This window comes from Physella acuta, unplaced genomic scaffold (assembly GCF_028476545.2).
Source record: "Physella acuta isolate Inbredline_101_S28 unplaced genomic scaffold, ASM2847654v3 ptg000883l, whole genome shotgun sequence".
Classification (NCBI taxonomy): domain Eukaryota; kingdom Metazoa; phylum Mollusca; class Gastropoda; family Physidae; genus Physella; species Physella acuta.
In genome coordinates, this window is record NW_026732400.1 from 339331 (window position 1) to 356733 (window position 17403).

The 17403-nt window shown below is 41.6% G+C and overlaps 1 protein-coding gene across 9 annotated transcripts in view; it reads right to left on the reverse strand.

Moving 5' to 3' along the window:
* Positions 1-17403, reverse strand: part of LOC131952643 (sodium/calcium exchanger 3) — a 158978-nt gene that overhangs the window by 26891 nt on the left and 114684 nt on the right. The window lies entirely within an intron of this gene.

The following is a 17403-nucleotide window of genomic DNA, read 5'->3' on the forward strand; positions in this document are numbered from 1 at the left end:
ACAAGTCATGTTTTCGGTCAGCACCATGCCCAGCCGTCCTTACTGTAATCTGATAGAAGGGACTAGAGCTAGCTGGACTCTGGAACTGAACACGTAACTTTCAGGTCAGCAGTCGAGTATTCTATCTCTCGACCAAGTATTCAGGAGGGGGGGGGGGGTGGATTAAATCGTTAATAATAGAAAGTACAAATCCAATGGTTTCCAATAAATTGCACCTATTACACCTATTTACCCTAGAAGTTGAGCTATGTTATAGCAATCTATTACGAGACATATGTGTACAAAGTATTTACAAGGATTCTTTCAGTAGCCTCATGACTGGAGAATAGTATTGGACATCACGAGATGACCGGAATAACCAAAGTTATTTGGAAAACGATACAAATAATTTCTGCAAGTAATTGGATGTAATTTAAGCTTAATCAAGAACCACCCAGTTTCCCACAAGGATCTAGTATGCTGGTAGGTGTTCTCAAAAGTAGGACATTTACATTATTTGAATCTGTTCTGGATCAAAGCAAGTTCTAATGTACTAATGTAAGAGAAAATTCACTGGCATGCGCAGGCCTGGCCTTTAGCGCGTGTGCCACCCCCCCCCCACCCTGCCCGGTGACCATTTAGCGCGTGTGACCCCCCCCCCCCACCCTGCCCGGTGACCATTTAGCGCGTGTGCCCCCCCCCTTGCCTGGTGACCATTTAGTACGTGTGCCCCCCCCCCCATGCCCGGTCACCATTTAGCACGTGTGCCCCCCCCCCCCCCCCCCTGTCTAGTGACCACGGCTTGCCATCTCCGCTGGGACACAGAAAATCGCTACCAATCAGGTAACACTTCCGGTCGTTGGAGTTTTTATGTGACGGTCGGACAAACATGGCAGCGAGGAGCAGGGTGACCTTAACACTAGGCTTGATCCAACCGGCAGCCCCCCCCCCCTCCACACACACACACCTTCCCCGGAAACACACGCTCTCTTATCCCTAAGAGTATGATTCTAGAAGCAGAGCGAACCCCATACTCCACACTTCATTGCAAGAACACTCCCCTCCCCCCTCACACATTCAACACACATATGCTCAACCCGCACACCAGTCATTACTCGCGGCTGTGTAAGACCCCTCCTCCCCCACTCGACACTTATAGGCATCTTTCCCCCCCCCCCCCCCCCCCCCCCCAGAAGCAGCTGAGCTGTCTAGCGCACCAAGCTCCAGATACTTCACATGCCTCGGTTAAGAATCTCAAGACAAGTTGAGTATTTTGGAAATGCAACGGACAAAAAAGGTAAGTCAGCCCAAACCAGAAACAAAAAGTTGAGCTATTTTACAGCGATCCATAATGAGACATATTTGTGTCCTTGTACTGCTGTTGACTTCCCATCCAATCAAGGAGGATAAACAAAATATTTGCAAGGATTCTTCAAGTAGCCTCGTGACCGGAGAAGAGCATTGGACATCACGAGATGACCGGAAATCCCTCCCAACTACCCCCCCCCCCCCACCACACACACAAACTCCCCCATCCACCCTCACCGCTAGATTGCTTATCCTGGAATGTGATCCATTGACCCTTACATTTGGAAAGTGCTGGGGCTTTAAGGCATTACACACTGGACGTGGGGATTTAAACTCTGGAGGCACGACATTTGGCGACTTTCTTTGAGAATCACCTAATCCTCTTGGATTTAGAGCCGTGTGGATTAATTAACAAATGGGTTTGAACTCTTTCAGGTTTGTTTTATTTCATTTCACCCCTCAGACTTGAACAAAAATCATCTCAGCGGTTCTCAAAGTTTTATTTCATTTTACCCCTCAGACTTGAACAAAAACCCATCTCAGCGGTTCTCATAGTTTTATTTCATTACACCCCTCAGACTTTAACAAAAACTCATCTCAGCGGTTCTCAAAGTTTTATTTCATTACACCCCTCAGACTTTAACAAAAACTCATCTCAGCGGTTCTCAAAGTTTTATTTCATTACACCCCTCAGACTTAAACAAAAACCCATCTCAGCAGTTCTCAAAACAAAAGCCCAGTGGAGTGGTTCTCAAAATATAAACTCCCATAGAAAGTTCTCTGCAGCAACTGATAGAATATAGTTTATCCATTTTTAGCTTTGGTTTTAACTTATAAAAACAATTACATAAAACGTTGATGTTTTTATAATAAGTTATAATACTATCTCGCATTTAAAAAATCTGCTGGTTAGAATAAAATCACAAAAAAAAGAGTCAACACGGTATGAAATAAGTATTGAAGACAGGTCACTCGTAGTTTGATCTATCTCTAGTCAAGCTAAAAAGCGATGTTTTGATTTAGATGTACATTCTTAAGCAATATATTGGCTGCTGTGCGCTGAAATAGAAAACTATCGGCCAGCTAGTCTGCGCCTATCACACGTTTTTCGTACAAATAAAATTATAAAACCACTGCAGAAAAATTGAAATCAACCACAGCAACTTGTGCCAGACGAGATTTACATCTAGGTATAACTGGCATTTTTTCATCTTTCATTTCTGACGTCTGCTGCTTGATGGAAACGATTTCAATTTAGCTAAGAGTTGTCCTATCTTGATAAATTTAGCTAAGAGTTGTCCTCTCTTGCTCGAATGCAGAACAGAGGGCCGGAAATGGAAATGGCATAAACACAAACTGTCCACCAAGGACTTTATGGGCAGCAAGCAATAACGGTTATGTTATAACAAATGGGATTAAACTTGTGGCTTACAGTGTGGGGAGATGTCCAGTCAAGCGCTACATGAACACACGGACAGGACGAGTCGCGACAGGGGAGGAAAGTGTACACAAGAACTGGAGATGCGACTACACAACAGCAATACACACTAGTGCACGATAACTGGAGATATGACTACACAACAGCAATACACACTAGTACATGATCACATTATTTTCTACTCAGATCATACAAGTATCGTCTTGTTTTGTAATTCGATCCCTACAGTATCGTCTTGTTTTGTAATTCGATCCCTACAGTATCGTCGTGTTTCTGTACTCAGATTACCGCAGTATCGTCTTGTTTTGTAATTCGATCCCTACAGTATCGTCTTGTTTCTGTACTCAGATTACCACAGTATCGTCTTGTTTCTGTACTCAGATTACCACAGTATCGTCTTGTTTCTGTACTCAGATTACCACAGTATCGTCTTGTTTCTGTACTCAGATCATCACAGTATCGTCTTGTTTTGTAATTCGATTCCTACAGTATCGTCTTGTTTTGTAATTCGATTCCTACAGTATCGTCTTGTTTCTGTATTCAGATTACCAAAGTATCGTCTTGTTTTGTAATTAGATCCCTACAGTATCGTCTTGTTTTGTAATTAGATCCCTACAGTATCGTCTTGTTTCTGTACTCAGATTACCACAGTATCGTCTTGTTTCTGTACTCAGATCATCACAGTATCGTCTTGTTTTGTAATTCGATCCCTACAGTATCGTCTTGTTTTGTAATTCGATTCCTACAGTATCGTCTTGTTTCTGTATTCAGATTACCAAAGTATCGTCTTGTTTTGTAATTAGATCCCTACAGTATCGTCTTGTTTTGTAATTAGATCCCTACAGTATCGTCTTGTTTCTGTACTCAGATTACCACAGTATCGTCTTGTTTCTGTACTCAGATCATCACAGTATCGTCTTGTTTTGTAATTCGATCCCTACAGTATCGTCTTGTTTTGTAATTCGATTCCTACAGTATCGTCTTGTTTCTGTATTCAGATTACCAAAGTATCGTCTTGTTTTGTAATTAGATCCCTACAGTATCGTCTTGTTTTGTAATTAGATCCCTACAGTATCGTCTTGTTTCTGTACTCAGATTACCACAGTATCGTCTTGTTTCTGTACTCAGATCATCACAGTATCGTCTTGTTTTGTAATTCGATCCCTACAGTATCGTCTTGTTTTGTAATTCGATTCCTACAGTATCGTCTTGTTTCTGTATTCAGATTACCAAAGTATCGTCTTGTTTTGTAATTAGATCCCTACAGTATCGTCTTGTTTCTGTACTCAGATCACCATAGTATCGTCGTGTTTTTGTACCACGATCCCTACATTTAAGGTTGCCACTTTTTTAAAAAACCGATCACACGAGGGATGTACTGTTAGTCCAGCCTAAGACAACATGTACGTACCATGGAGATACCAAAATAATACTTTCTAGACCTAACGATCCATTGGGCAGATGAAGTAGATTTCATAATATGTTCAAGACCTCGGCATATGAAGGGAAGGTGTGGTCAGCACTTTGCCCAACCGCATTCACTTCCCTAACTCAGGGACTTGAAACCCAGATTTGAACGCGAGACTTTCAGGTTAGCAGCCTAGCGCTCTACCGCTTAGTCTACGCAGTATATGGGGATGATTAGCGATGAACCCAACCCTAACCGCACTGGTTTAGACAGACCTAGAAGTAAAACAAATGTGGCCAGACGGAGACCAGACGTTTTCCTCTTCTTCAGCTGGTCAATGAGAAATTAATGCCGGGTCCTCTAAGTGACTTACCCCCACCCCTTCACCCCACCCACAGGATATGTGGGTACCTCTCCGTAATATCCACACCCCACCCCAGGACAAGCTGATATCCCACCACCGTCCCTACACCCCCGCCCCAGTGTAGGTCGATACCCCACCAATCATGACGCTTGATGCGGGAAGTTACCCCAACTTAAGACCCGTGCAAATTTCCTGTCGACGTCTCAACGGCCCGCCAGCCACTTGGCATCAGTCTTCGATATCGATGTTCTTATCCACTAAACCATCACATCTCGTTAGTTTTTGACCAAGTCAAAACATATTAAAGAACTAGATCTAGATTCTAGCTCACAGTGTGCTGCTATTACAACATCGCTACCAAAACATCGATTTTACATTGAAACGAAAGAGTTATCTCTCCCTTCTCTACGCAATCCATCTAATTAAATCAGTTTTTCCCAAGTTAAAGACGTCCAGAAATATCAGTGACCTTTCTTTCGTCCTAGTCCAGACAGTGTGGTGACCACGGTGACATTTGACAGAAGTTCCAGCCCCGCAGGATATGTCACCCCGCCCCCCGGGCTAACTAATGACAGGGGAAGTTCGGGGACCTCCGCCACGGTTGGGGTCAGTGTTCGGGGTCACCGCGACGGTGGGGATATTTGCCCGGGGAGACCCGAGCTTCCAGCAGCGATATGTTCTGGACAGGTACCGTGGACGAATCTACATTCTAGTCGCGCCGCCGCTTTCTTTCATAACGGCCGTACGGAAATGACAACAGCTAAATTTAGCAACACCCTGACACAAATGGTTTTGAATCATAATTGTAGGTTCAATTAGTGCAAAAAAATACCTCACCGAAATAATTTATTTACATAACAATATCACTAAAAAGCTTTTAAATGATCAATACTTTTACTACTTTTACTATTAGAGAAATCTATAGTTAAAGAAAAAATAGTTTTTTCTCTTATCCATTGTCACGATCTTTTACCTATATAAATCGAGTTTAAATATCCTTCGATTTCGAATATACTTGTTGACAGTTTACACTCAGTGCACTGGAAAAAAGTGGATGTAAACACATCACACGTGACGTAAATAGCCTGTCTTGTCGCATCGTTTTTCTACCCTAGTGATCTAATTTACCCTCTAACTATACTGAAATAGGTCTACGCTGCATGCTCTGTGTGGGCGAGTTGTGTATTAGCTAAGGTTGGTGTATGATTAGACGGGTATTATTTTATCTCTACACGGCCATCAGAGTTTCTTCCAGGCAAAGCCCCCCCCCCCCCCCGAAATTTTTTTACCACCCCCACCCCTTCCCCCCCCCCCGAACGAAATGAAATTTACATAATTTATATAGAAAATATATACTTTTAACAGTGTCCGCCCCCCCCCCCCCCCCCGGAGAAAAAATTCTGGAAGAAACACTGACGGCCATCGATGAACGGATCAATTATAACAACGACACTGACAATAACAGCAATCATCCCTACCATTATTTAAACGTCCCCACACAACAAAAAATGATCCCACGATAAGATCATCATCTTCTTTGCTGTGGGTTCCCCGCGGAACACATGCTCTGTGTCAAGGCTCAACCCCTACCCACGCCATGTTTTCTTGTGTAGTTTACAACGACGACCCAAACAAATGACCCCCACAATCCAACGTCCAGCGATTTCCATTGTCAGCTTATCTATAAAACTAATTACAGCTCCAACGATTCTATCTCGATAAAGTTACTTCCCAGATGACCACAAAACATGCCTGACAGTGGTGACTTTATCAAACCTTGACCTTGTCCAGAGATTTAACCTTGACCTTGTCCAGAGATTTGACCTTGACCGGTGGTTTGACAAGCGGTAAGTTGACCTTTTTCAAATAATTGGACTTGACGGGTGAGTTGACATTGTTCGAAGAATTAACCTCGTCCTTTAGTTTAACCTTGTTCGGTGGTATGACCTTGTCCTGTGGTTTGACCTTGATCCGTGGTTTGACCTTGTCCTGTGGTTTGACCTTGATCGGTGAAGTGACCCTCCCCGGCCAGCCGACCTTAGCCGAAGAACGGACATTGTCACACTACAGTAACATAAACATAAACCTATTGCACCGAGATAACTCACGTCAACAAACGTGCCTATAGGCCCCCACTCATCCCCTCACCCTGCAGGAAAAATGACCTGACAACACACTCAGCCTGTCTAGAGAAATAGTTAACCGAGTGCTTGACACTATATCATGGGCCAGTTTGTGAGTGGCCCTTAGTTTTGGACTCAATCTTGCTGGCCATACATACCAACATTTTAGACCAATTTTTATCATTGACCAAACTTGCTAGAATGAGTCATCAAAAGAATATCTACCCTGATCCACCACAATCCACCCACCCCACCACTAGATTTTTACGAAGAACTACAGCTTCTGTTGGTGCCAGCACTTACCGGGCTGTAGACGATTTGTTGTATACATTAAAACAGCAACACTTTTCATCGCATCGTTGCCATGACAACCGTTCAATAAACTACAAAAAAAAAACCCACACAAATATACATTTTTTGTAAGACATAAACGCACTATAGAGCGAAAGAGAGACTTTTACAAAATATACAATAGGCTTGCAAACAGAGCAAAAGATGACTAAAGTTCCATCGCATTACATTATGGTTTACAAAATAAAATGAACCAATATCTGAAAGTCTCTGATTATTTCTATAAGAATGTAAAGAATGTTAAAAAATATTGTAATTAAAAACAAATATAGGAATTCTAAAGGAAATCTAGGCTACATAACCAGAATAGATTTGTCAAACGTTCGTTTAACAAGATGGAGCGGGTTCGAATAGCACCGATGCCGTGGCCATTTTTTTCAGCATATATTTACTTAACATTTTGGTATAGGTGGTAGACAGACAGACAGATGACTGAACATATTGGTATAGGTGGTACAGACAGACGACAGAGCATGGTGGTATAGGTGGTACAGAAAGACAAACAGATAGACGACTGAACATGGTGGTATAGGTGGTAAAGAAAGACAAACAGACGAAAGAACATGGCGGTATAGGTGGTACAGACAGACAGACGACAGAACATGGTGGTATAGGTGGTACAGACAGACAGACAGACAAAAGACGAGTGGACATGATGGTACAGGTGGTACAGACAGACAGACGACAGAACATGGTGGTATAGGTGGTAGACAGACAGACAGACAGACAACTGAACATGGTGGTATAGGTGGTAGACAGACAGACAGACAACTGAACATGGCGGTGACTCAAGTCAGACCGATAATGCAACCGTTAGAGTCGCGTCTCGCAGTGCTGCTTTTAAAAACCGCTTCAATCCTCTTTAGCAATGGAAATTGTTTCCCTCGGGGGGAGGGAGGGGACTGTGCACCCTGCCATTATCAGAAGGACGTTGGGGGGGGGGGGGGGTTGTGGGTAACCAAGTTACCACGCATACTGTGGTGTATCTGCTGATATTTGTCTGTTGCAGTCGTGGGTATATCTGTCTGCTTTATTCGTCTTTTTGTTTATCTGGTGCAAACGTTTCTATTTTTAATCGACCGACAGAACATACTTGTATATAGCATACCAAAAAAAAACCGTGAACCATAAACGGAAATCGTGAAAATCATGAACTGAAGTCATGAACTGAAATCATGAACTGAAAGCGTGAAAATCATGAACTGAAATCATTAAAGTCATGAACTGAAATGCAAAATATTCTAGGCCCACAGGAGATGGTTTTACAAGTGCCTTTTATAACATTTTATCCTAGACCTTATCCAGGATGTTATCCTAGATCTTATCCAGGATGTTATCCTAGACCTTGACCTTACCTCTATTTATCACCTAACTGACCATCAGATATGGTCAGTGACGTGACCGAGTAGGAGAAATGAAATATGGCACCAGGTCTGGAAGAGGGTGTTAGGGAAATGGGTGCTTGCAGGGAGAGAATTAAGTCGAGATTTTATATGACAACTGGAAGAGTTGTAATTCATGGCGGCTGTCAGTAAGGTATTACAGGGTTGTCGCCCGTGGTAAGATTCAGTGGAGAACTGACATGTCGTCTCCTTAGTTCGTATCAATGGTAGAGTGACTAAATAGTCATGGGAAGACCATGTGACAAAAAGCTTTAGACACAGCAAGTGACCCATGGATTGGGTCAAGTAAAAAACAACATTAAACCAGAACAGAACCCCCCCCCCCCCCCCAGCCGAGCTTGAAGTCTGGTGACGCTGTGACCTCGTGACCTTGTGACCAGACAAAAACGTGGATCACGGAGAGGCGGAAACAGCGGGAAACAACCCGAGAATGTGGAAACGTCGTGAGGTCAGGGGTCATCTTAACCCGAATTAGTTTGGTGTCTGGGTCAGTTTTGTTTGACCGCTGCCAGGTATCAGTAACAAGCTGAGCTCCGTCCAACAGCTCAGGCCGGTTGTCTGTTGAGTGTTACAGTCACCAGAAGGTGGTTTACGGCCTATTATAAAGACAATTTTCTTAGACTAAACATGACATATTTAAAACTTAACAGCACGAGGTTATTTTAGTCTTCACATTACAAAATTTAGATTAAACAACTTGTTTTTAAAGTCTGTAGTCGTCATTCTCCTTATTGAATTATTCTGAATTTTCTCTATTTTTCCTCAATTTATTCCGACCCTCCTCTCCCCCTCCCTCTATCTCTCAAAGCCTCCATTAGCATTGAGCTTAGACAAATCAAATCTCTCTTGTCTAGCGTGGTGTCACCACCATCAGAAAACAAGCAGTAACATCAGCAAATCAACGACTGACACAATTTCCTCACAATATTCAGAATTTCCCATTTCCCTAGGAAGAAAAATAATAAGATTTTTTTTTTAAATAAAAATAAACATTTTTTGGTACCTCGCTTATCATATACCGTCCTACCATACAAAACAGCCTTTCTAAATTTTCATTGACTTGAGACAGGATTAGGTAAACCTGATTGTCACTTCCAAAATATACAATCCAGAAGAGCACAACAAAATATGCTCAGTTTATGGTAAAGGGTTAGTACAGGAATAATGATCGATTTATTCAGAAGGTAGTAATGGCATAATGATCGATTTATTCAACTAGTAGTAATAGTATAATGATCGATTTATTCAGCTAGTAGTAATGGTATAATGATCGATTTACTCAGAGGGCAGTGATGGAATAGTGATCGCTTGATTAAAAATATGAATTTAAATACGCACTGATTATGTATATCATGAGAGTGATAAAACAATTTTTAATTTAAAATCCCTTTCGACTTTTTCTCTCTATATGATGCGACTGACTTTTTCCACCCTTACATCAGTTAAGACATGACGGTTATCAAACTATAAACATACATATCACAGGTAGGCCTACAGCTATCTATGTAAAGCATCTGATTGTGTATGTAATGACGTTCGCGACATTTTAGATTTTCACCCATCGTTTCTAGTGTAATGACCCCTCAGTCAATGGGGTCATTACCATAATAACTTTACAGTACTGGCCTGTTCTCGGGCACCAAGTAATGGCCCTTGAATTTTGGGCTTATTTCCCCTTATCGAGCCGTTTAAAATGCATTTTATTGCATGAGCAGAGAGAAGAAACTAGAGCGGCGGGCCCGGGGAGGGAGATATCTAAACCAGATTAGGGTCGGATCAGGGGAGAATAGCAAACAGGGGCGGAGTTTTTGGGAGGGTAATTTTACAGGAAATGCTTGTTTCTCTCCTCTTCCTCCTACTTTAAATATTCCATTCCCTGTTTGTTTTTGTTTTATTCAGCCCCTTTTACATTTTTAACCACATTTTATTATTTTGTATTTCATCGTTTTAAAATAAGCGTTATTTTGTCCATCATTGTTTTTAGCATCAAACATTAGCATATAGCTGGACACGGGCGTGTTTTCATTGCTGCAAGTAATATTAATGAACTTGACCTTTTAATGAACTTGACCTTTTAGGCCCAATAACGATGGCCTTGATCTACAATCGACCCTGGATCTGGAAAAAAAGAATTTCCTCTTCTGACCTTCAACGAATGATTTTGAGAAACACTAGATCAAAATTGCTTTTATCGAACAAATTGAGAATCATCAGCAATTTATTGCAGTGTAACTTTCGTAAATGCTAAAAAACTAGACTTAAAAGTAAGAGAAAACTAAGAGAAAAAGCGCCCATTTGTCACAAATAATATTTTTATTTAAATGCAAGTCTGCAGAGAAGGTTCACATCATGAAACTATTGACCAATCAGCACTGAACACGTAGAAACAATCCTGATCAACAGAAAAAAAAAAAACCCACATGAATAACAACAATACACATAGTGAGGGTGGTCCACCACCATTGCACTGGCTTTTATATGTCGAAAGCAAAAAAATGTCAATATTGAAGAACAGTTCAAGCAAGTAAACATTCCTCTTTAATCAACAAATTCAAAAAGTCAGCTTATATCTGGATTACTTTCTATGTTACTTATTTCTGTAACTCAAGTTCTAGATGTCTTCAAACATCTCTCCCCCTTCCCCCAAACACATGAATGTGGCATATCTTGTGTTCACACGGCATCCAGCCCACAGTAGCCAGCCATATGAGACTCTGCTAGAAAATATTCATCCTGTAATCCACCACAACATAGATATGTAATAAAACGAATCCCCTATGGCTCTCGTATAAATAATACAAGCTCAGGAACATAACCCGTATTGCCATATAAGCGTTTAGCCTCTACCACATTAAACACATAGCTACATCTGCCCGGGAGTTAGTTCGGGCTATCTCGGCAATACTCGTGTCTGAGAGCTTTCCTCGATTTGAAACAAAGAGAACGTTAGACATTTAACAACATATGTGTATGTTTCCTTAATGAAAGTACAGTTGGTTTATTGAGTTTTTAGGCCCTAAAATTTAGTATGACGGTCAAATATTAACAATAATAAATATTGATTACACGAAGTATATGAAATATAATAATAACAACTTAACAAATAACAAGTTTTAAAGCTAGTAAAATTACTAGTCATTACTTGTAATACTTTGAAAACAGCTAACCTCCATTTATTTAAGAATTTGCTTTCCTGATAGGAAAAATTAAATTATTTTACCCCATGAATTGTGACAAATTGTGCGTATATTATTGATTTAATAAGGTCTATTTCAGAATTTACGTAACTCAATTTCATGGATCAAAACCTGTGCAACGCCATCCTCGCTTTAATGATCATACAGAAATGGCTACACAAATGGTGTGAAGTCACACACATTATCTGAGCTTATCGTAACAAACAGAACAATCGGGCAATCATAGCCTCGCCATCAAACCTAGAGAAGAGAAACTAAGACCCCTAGTTGTCTTTTGAGAGCCGCTGAAAGTTATCGATCATATGTTTATCTCACCGTGAATTATATAACTCAGCTCATTTTTTTCCCCAGCAAAACGGTGTTCAAATGATTTAATTAGATGATCGTGTATCTAACTTTTCAAATTGTTCTATTTATAAATGAGTCAGGACCTTTTTTTGATGCTGCTAAGACACCGAGGTGGGTGGTTTAGAGAGTTAGCGATGGCTTATTCACAGACAAGGAACATAATGTTAAAACACGGAACTTAGAAGCTGGGAGACACGGATAAAAGTAGCAGTACACGTACACTTTCGCCTTTATTTTCCTCTTTGTCTAACGCCTCATAGATCTGTGTATCTGGTAGCTGTCAGCTCATAGATGAGTATATCCTGTATCAGACAGCTTTACACTAAACTTTATTTTAAATCAGGAAACAAAAATGGAGTCAGAGTTGAACAGCTCTGTTTTTTCTAAGGACCAAGACACACAAGGAGTCACGCATGACTCCGGGGTGACCAGTCCAGCAGCACCATTTGACTACAGCTTGTACCAGATTTCTGCGACACTGCTGTTCATTGTCCACCCAGCGCTAGCCATCTCCGGCCTGACGACCAACTCCATGGGCATGCTGGTCCTGGCGAAAGACGGGCTACACAAAACCTCAAATATATTTCTCATGACCTTGACCCTCGCGGACTCCATGTGCCTGGTCGGTGGAGTCAGCCCCACGGTGTTGCTTCAGTACTCCTTTCGTGACGGTTACCTGGGCTGGCGTTACTCACACACAGCCGCCTACACTGTCTACATACTCGACTCGATTGTTTTCTTCCTCGTCAACACGGGCATGTACGTGTCACTGACACTTCCAGCTGTCATCTCGGCGGAGAGGTTCTTCGCTGTATACTTCCCCTTGACGTTCAAACGAACCATGACGGTCAAGACGACATTGGTTGTCATTTTAATCGTCTGCTTGAGCTGGCTGCCCTGGAATCTATTTTCAACCTCTTGTTGGTCTTTCTCTTATTTTCAGCTCCGGGACAACACCTTCGTGGGAACACCACGACTTTCAACCTACTGCAAGCAACACTGGGACACCTATTCTATTTTTAACGTCTACATTTTCAACTACCTAAGCAGTATCTTCACAATGTCTGTCGTCTTGTTGGGATCTTTCCTGGTGGGCGTCAAAATAAAGCTCACCCGCCGTAAACGGAAGCAGCTTTCAACCAATCAGACGTCGAGTTTCGCCCGGACAACACGGACACTGATGGCGGTGTCGATGATATTCGCCTTCGTCAACCTCTCGTGTTTTGCTGTCTCCTGCGTCCCAAGTCAGTTGATCCCCAGGGGCAGCGCCAGGGAGGATGTCGTGAATAAAGCGCTGCAGGTGCTCATCTACATCAGTAGTTCCAGCAACTTCTACGTGTACATTTGCTTCAACCAGAAGTTGAGAAACCAGTTCCTTCGTTTGTTTCGTCACTGACATCATGCACGCTAATGTTGACTGGACTGTGTACAAATGTTGACTGGACTGTACGCTAATGTTGACTGGACTGTATACAAATGTTGACTGTATACTAATGTTGACTGGACTGTATACAAGTGTTGACTGGACTGTATACAAATGTTGACTGGACTGTATACAAATGTTGACTGGACCGTACGCTAATGCTGACTGGACCGTACACTAATGTTGTCTGGACCGTACGCTAATGCTGACTGGACCGTATGCTAATGTTGACTGGACCGTATGCTAATGTTGACTGGACCGTACGCTAATGTTGACTGGACCGTACGCTAATGTTGACTGGACCGTACGCTAATGCTGACTGGACTGCGTACATAATGTTGACCAATAAGAGCCCCACTGTTTTTCCCCACCCCCACTGATACCATATAAAATGTCAGGGGCTATTCGGAGAAGGTTCATGTGGATGCTTCTTGATATCATAACAATCACATAAACATTCACAATCCTTTTTCTTTAGCATATATCACATTTTTTATCTGTTCTCACATCTTTAAATGTATACCTACTTGAGTGCATGAGAGTTATTACTGTAATACCTATATTCTTCACTGACGTGCATTAGCGAGCTGCGTGCTACTTAAGATGACGAACGTTCGCTGGATACAAGATGGCTACGTCTATCCCAGAGACTGGGTGGTCTAAATGTCTTTAATTATTTTAATTACCGACACCTCAAGTCACGGAAATGCGCTTTGATTAAAGTATTAGAAATAAAGTTTTCAAAGTCATTAGATACTAATTGGTTTTCATAATTAAAAGCTCTACAAATTTAATTAGCTCTTTTTTTCGCTACTAGCTAATGAGCTAATTCGTTTCTTTGGTGGCATATGAAATTCGGACGATTGGAGGTGATGTGGACGAAATTATTAGCTAATTGTCGGATGGAAAAACAATTAATTAATTATTCTACTTTTCTAGAAGATAACAGAAAATGTTCGCTGTTTGGTACTATGCGTGCATAGTTTTCGTTTTGGTTAACTAATAAAACTGACTATTGATAGTTACCGGAATATACCATTTTTTAAGTTACAGCAAACGATGTTTCTTCCCCATCTTATCTGTTTATCTCATCAAGGTCAAGTGAGGTGGCCAGATATACCGCCGAGAGAAATGGCCAAATAAACATTCACTTTTTGTTCACCTGATAGTTGAACTGGGTACCCTACACAGTACCAGACAGTGAGAACGAATGCCAGTGCAGATGATTAAAATTAGCATACAAGTGTTGCCCCTTGATAGAGTTATCGTTCATTGATTTTGTTCTGGGTGCAGAAGGGAGGAGGGAGGGGGTGGGGGCAAGGTGATCACCCCTGGCACGCGAGCAGCTCTATCACATGACGACTGGTCAGTGACGGACTAGGACGTTACTGGATCTCTGGTCGAAACACAGGCCGATGTGACTATTATATCAGTGACTATTTACACAAGGGCCGATGTGACTATTATATCAGTGACTATTTACACAAGGGCCGATGTGACTATTATATCAGTGGCTATTTACTCAGTGGACGATGTGACTATTATATCAGTGACTATTTACTCAGTGGACGATGTGACTATTATATCAGTGACTATTTACACAGGGGACGATGTGACTATTATATCAGTGACTATTTGCACAGAGGCCGATGTGACTATTATATCAGTGACTATTTATACAGGGACCGATGTGACTATTATATCAGTGACTATTTGCACAGGGGCCGATGTGACTATTATATCAGTGACTATTTATACAGGGACCGATGTGACTATTATTTCAGTGGCTATTTACACAGGGGCCGATGTGACTATTATATCAGTGACTATTTATACAGGGACCGATGTGACTATTATATCAGTGGCTATTTACACAGGGGCCGATGTGACTATTATATCAGTGACTATTTACTCAGGGGATGATGTGACTATTATATCAGTGACTATTTACACAGGGGACGATGTGACTATTATATCAGTGACTATTTATACAGGGACCGATGTGACTATTATATCAGTGACTATTTACACAGGGGCCGATGTGACTATTATATCAGTGACTATTTACACAGGGGCCGATGTGACTATTATATCAGTGACTATTTACACAGGGGCCGATGTGACTATTATACCACAGTGCCATTTCTATTTGTATGTAGCCACCAGCCAGTGGTTCGGGTAATTTAAAATTCTAGGGCCCTTTATTTCTGCCCGGTTAGCCCTTCACCCACCCCACCCAATCCACCACTGCACCTGGTCTGCGGTTCATCTTAAGGAAGATAACACCGAGAAAATAAATTTGGCTAGCCGGAAGTCCCTTGAGTGGTCTGAATATTTTTACAAAACTTGGCCAATTTTCTGACGTTTTGGCTTGTAAAATGACGTTATGAATAACGAAGTGGTAGGGAACCGATGCGCCCAAAGCTATGTAATTTACTGCGCAATAAAAAAATTGTTGTGGAGAGGTAGAGGTTAACAGTGTCACGTTTTTTAAGAGAAGTATATGAGCTATTTTCAAACAATGAATCAATTTATTTTATTTTAATAATCAGTTAGGTACACGAAATTATCGTAATCAGATATGTCAAAGAAACAAATGTTATGCTGTGCTCTGGCGGACACAGATACAAAAGTGCTGTAGAGTGTTATAGCGATCAATGTAATACGTTCTAACGTGTTTAGCAGTCAAAGATACATAGACTAAAGAATGTCCTAGCTATCGATGAAACAAATGTTCTAGCGTATCCTAACTATCAATGAAAAAAATGTTCTAGCGTGTCATAGCTATCAATGAAACAAATGTTCTTGCGTGTCCTAGCTGTCCCTGAAACAAATGTTCTAGCGTGTCCTAGCTATTAATAAAACAAATGTTCTAGCGTGTCCTAGCTGTCCCTGAAACAAATGTTCTAGCGTGTCCTTGCTGTTCCTAAAACAAATGTTCTAGCGTGTCCTTGCTGTTCCTAAAACAAATGTTCTAGCGTGTCCTAGCTGTCCCTGAAATAAATGTTCTAGCGTGTCCTAGCTGTCCATGAAACAAATGTTCTAGCGTGTCCTAGCTCTCCCTGAAACAAATGTTCTAGCGTGTCCTAGCTCTCCCTGAAACAAATGTTCTAGCGTGTCCTAGCTGTCCATGAAACAAATATTCTAGCGTGTCCTAGCTATCAATGAAAAAAATGTTCTAGCGTGTCCTAGCTGTCCCTGAAACAAATGTTCTAGCGTGTCCTAGCTGTCCCTGAAACAAATGTTCTAGCGTGTCCTAGCTGTCCATGAAATAAATGTTATAGCGTGTCCTTGCTGTTCCTAAAACAAATGTTCTAGCGTGTCCTAGCTGTCCATGAAACAAATGTTCTAGCGTGTCCTAGATATCAATGAAACAAATGTTCTAGCGTGTCCTTGCTGTTCCTAAAACAAATGTTCTAGCGTGTCCTAGCTGTCCATGAAACAAATGTTCTAGCGTGTCCTAGATATCAATGAAACAAATGTTCTAGCGTATCCTAGCTATCAATGACACAAATGTTCTAGCGTGTCCTAGCTGTTCCTAAAACAAATGTTCTAGCGTGCCCTAGCTGTCCCTGAAACAAATGTTCTAGTCAGCTCCACCACCAGTCTAATGGCACCCAGTGTTAAATCGCGTGCTGACCGTTGACTCCAGCAGTCTCTCACCCCCGGGCGAGTACAAATGGTCAAGTCCACGGGAAGTGTTGGGGGTGTTCTAGCGGGAAAACAGGGGCCGTGAACTGATTGGTTAGAAGATCGGCAGGGGACATCACTCGGTGGTCAAATGTGTGCTGGTCACATGAGCCTGGTCACGTGATACAGGCAAGGTGGTGGATGGGGAAACCATTCGTTACACCCCCCCCCACACACACACACATACACCACCACCCCAAGTTGATGAACCTGCCGCCTGATTTAATTTGCATTAAAATCTAAAGTGACTAGTGGAACACTTTTAATTAATTACGTCAATATAACTCGTCATTACTGCATTATTAATTGTTTTTACCTATTGTATCCATAGATTAGGACTAGGATTTTTATCTTAGTTACAATGTCTGTCA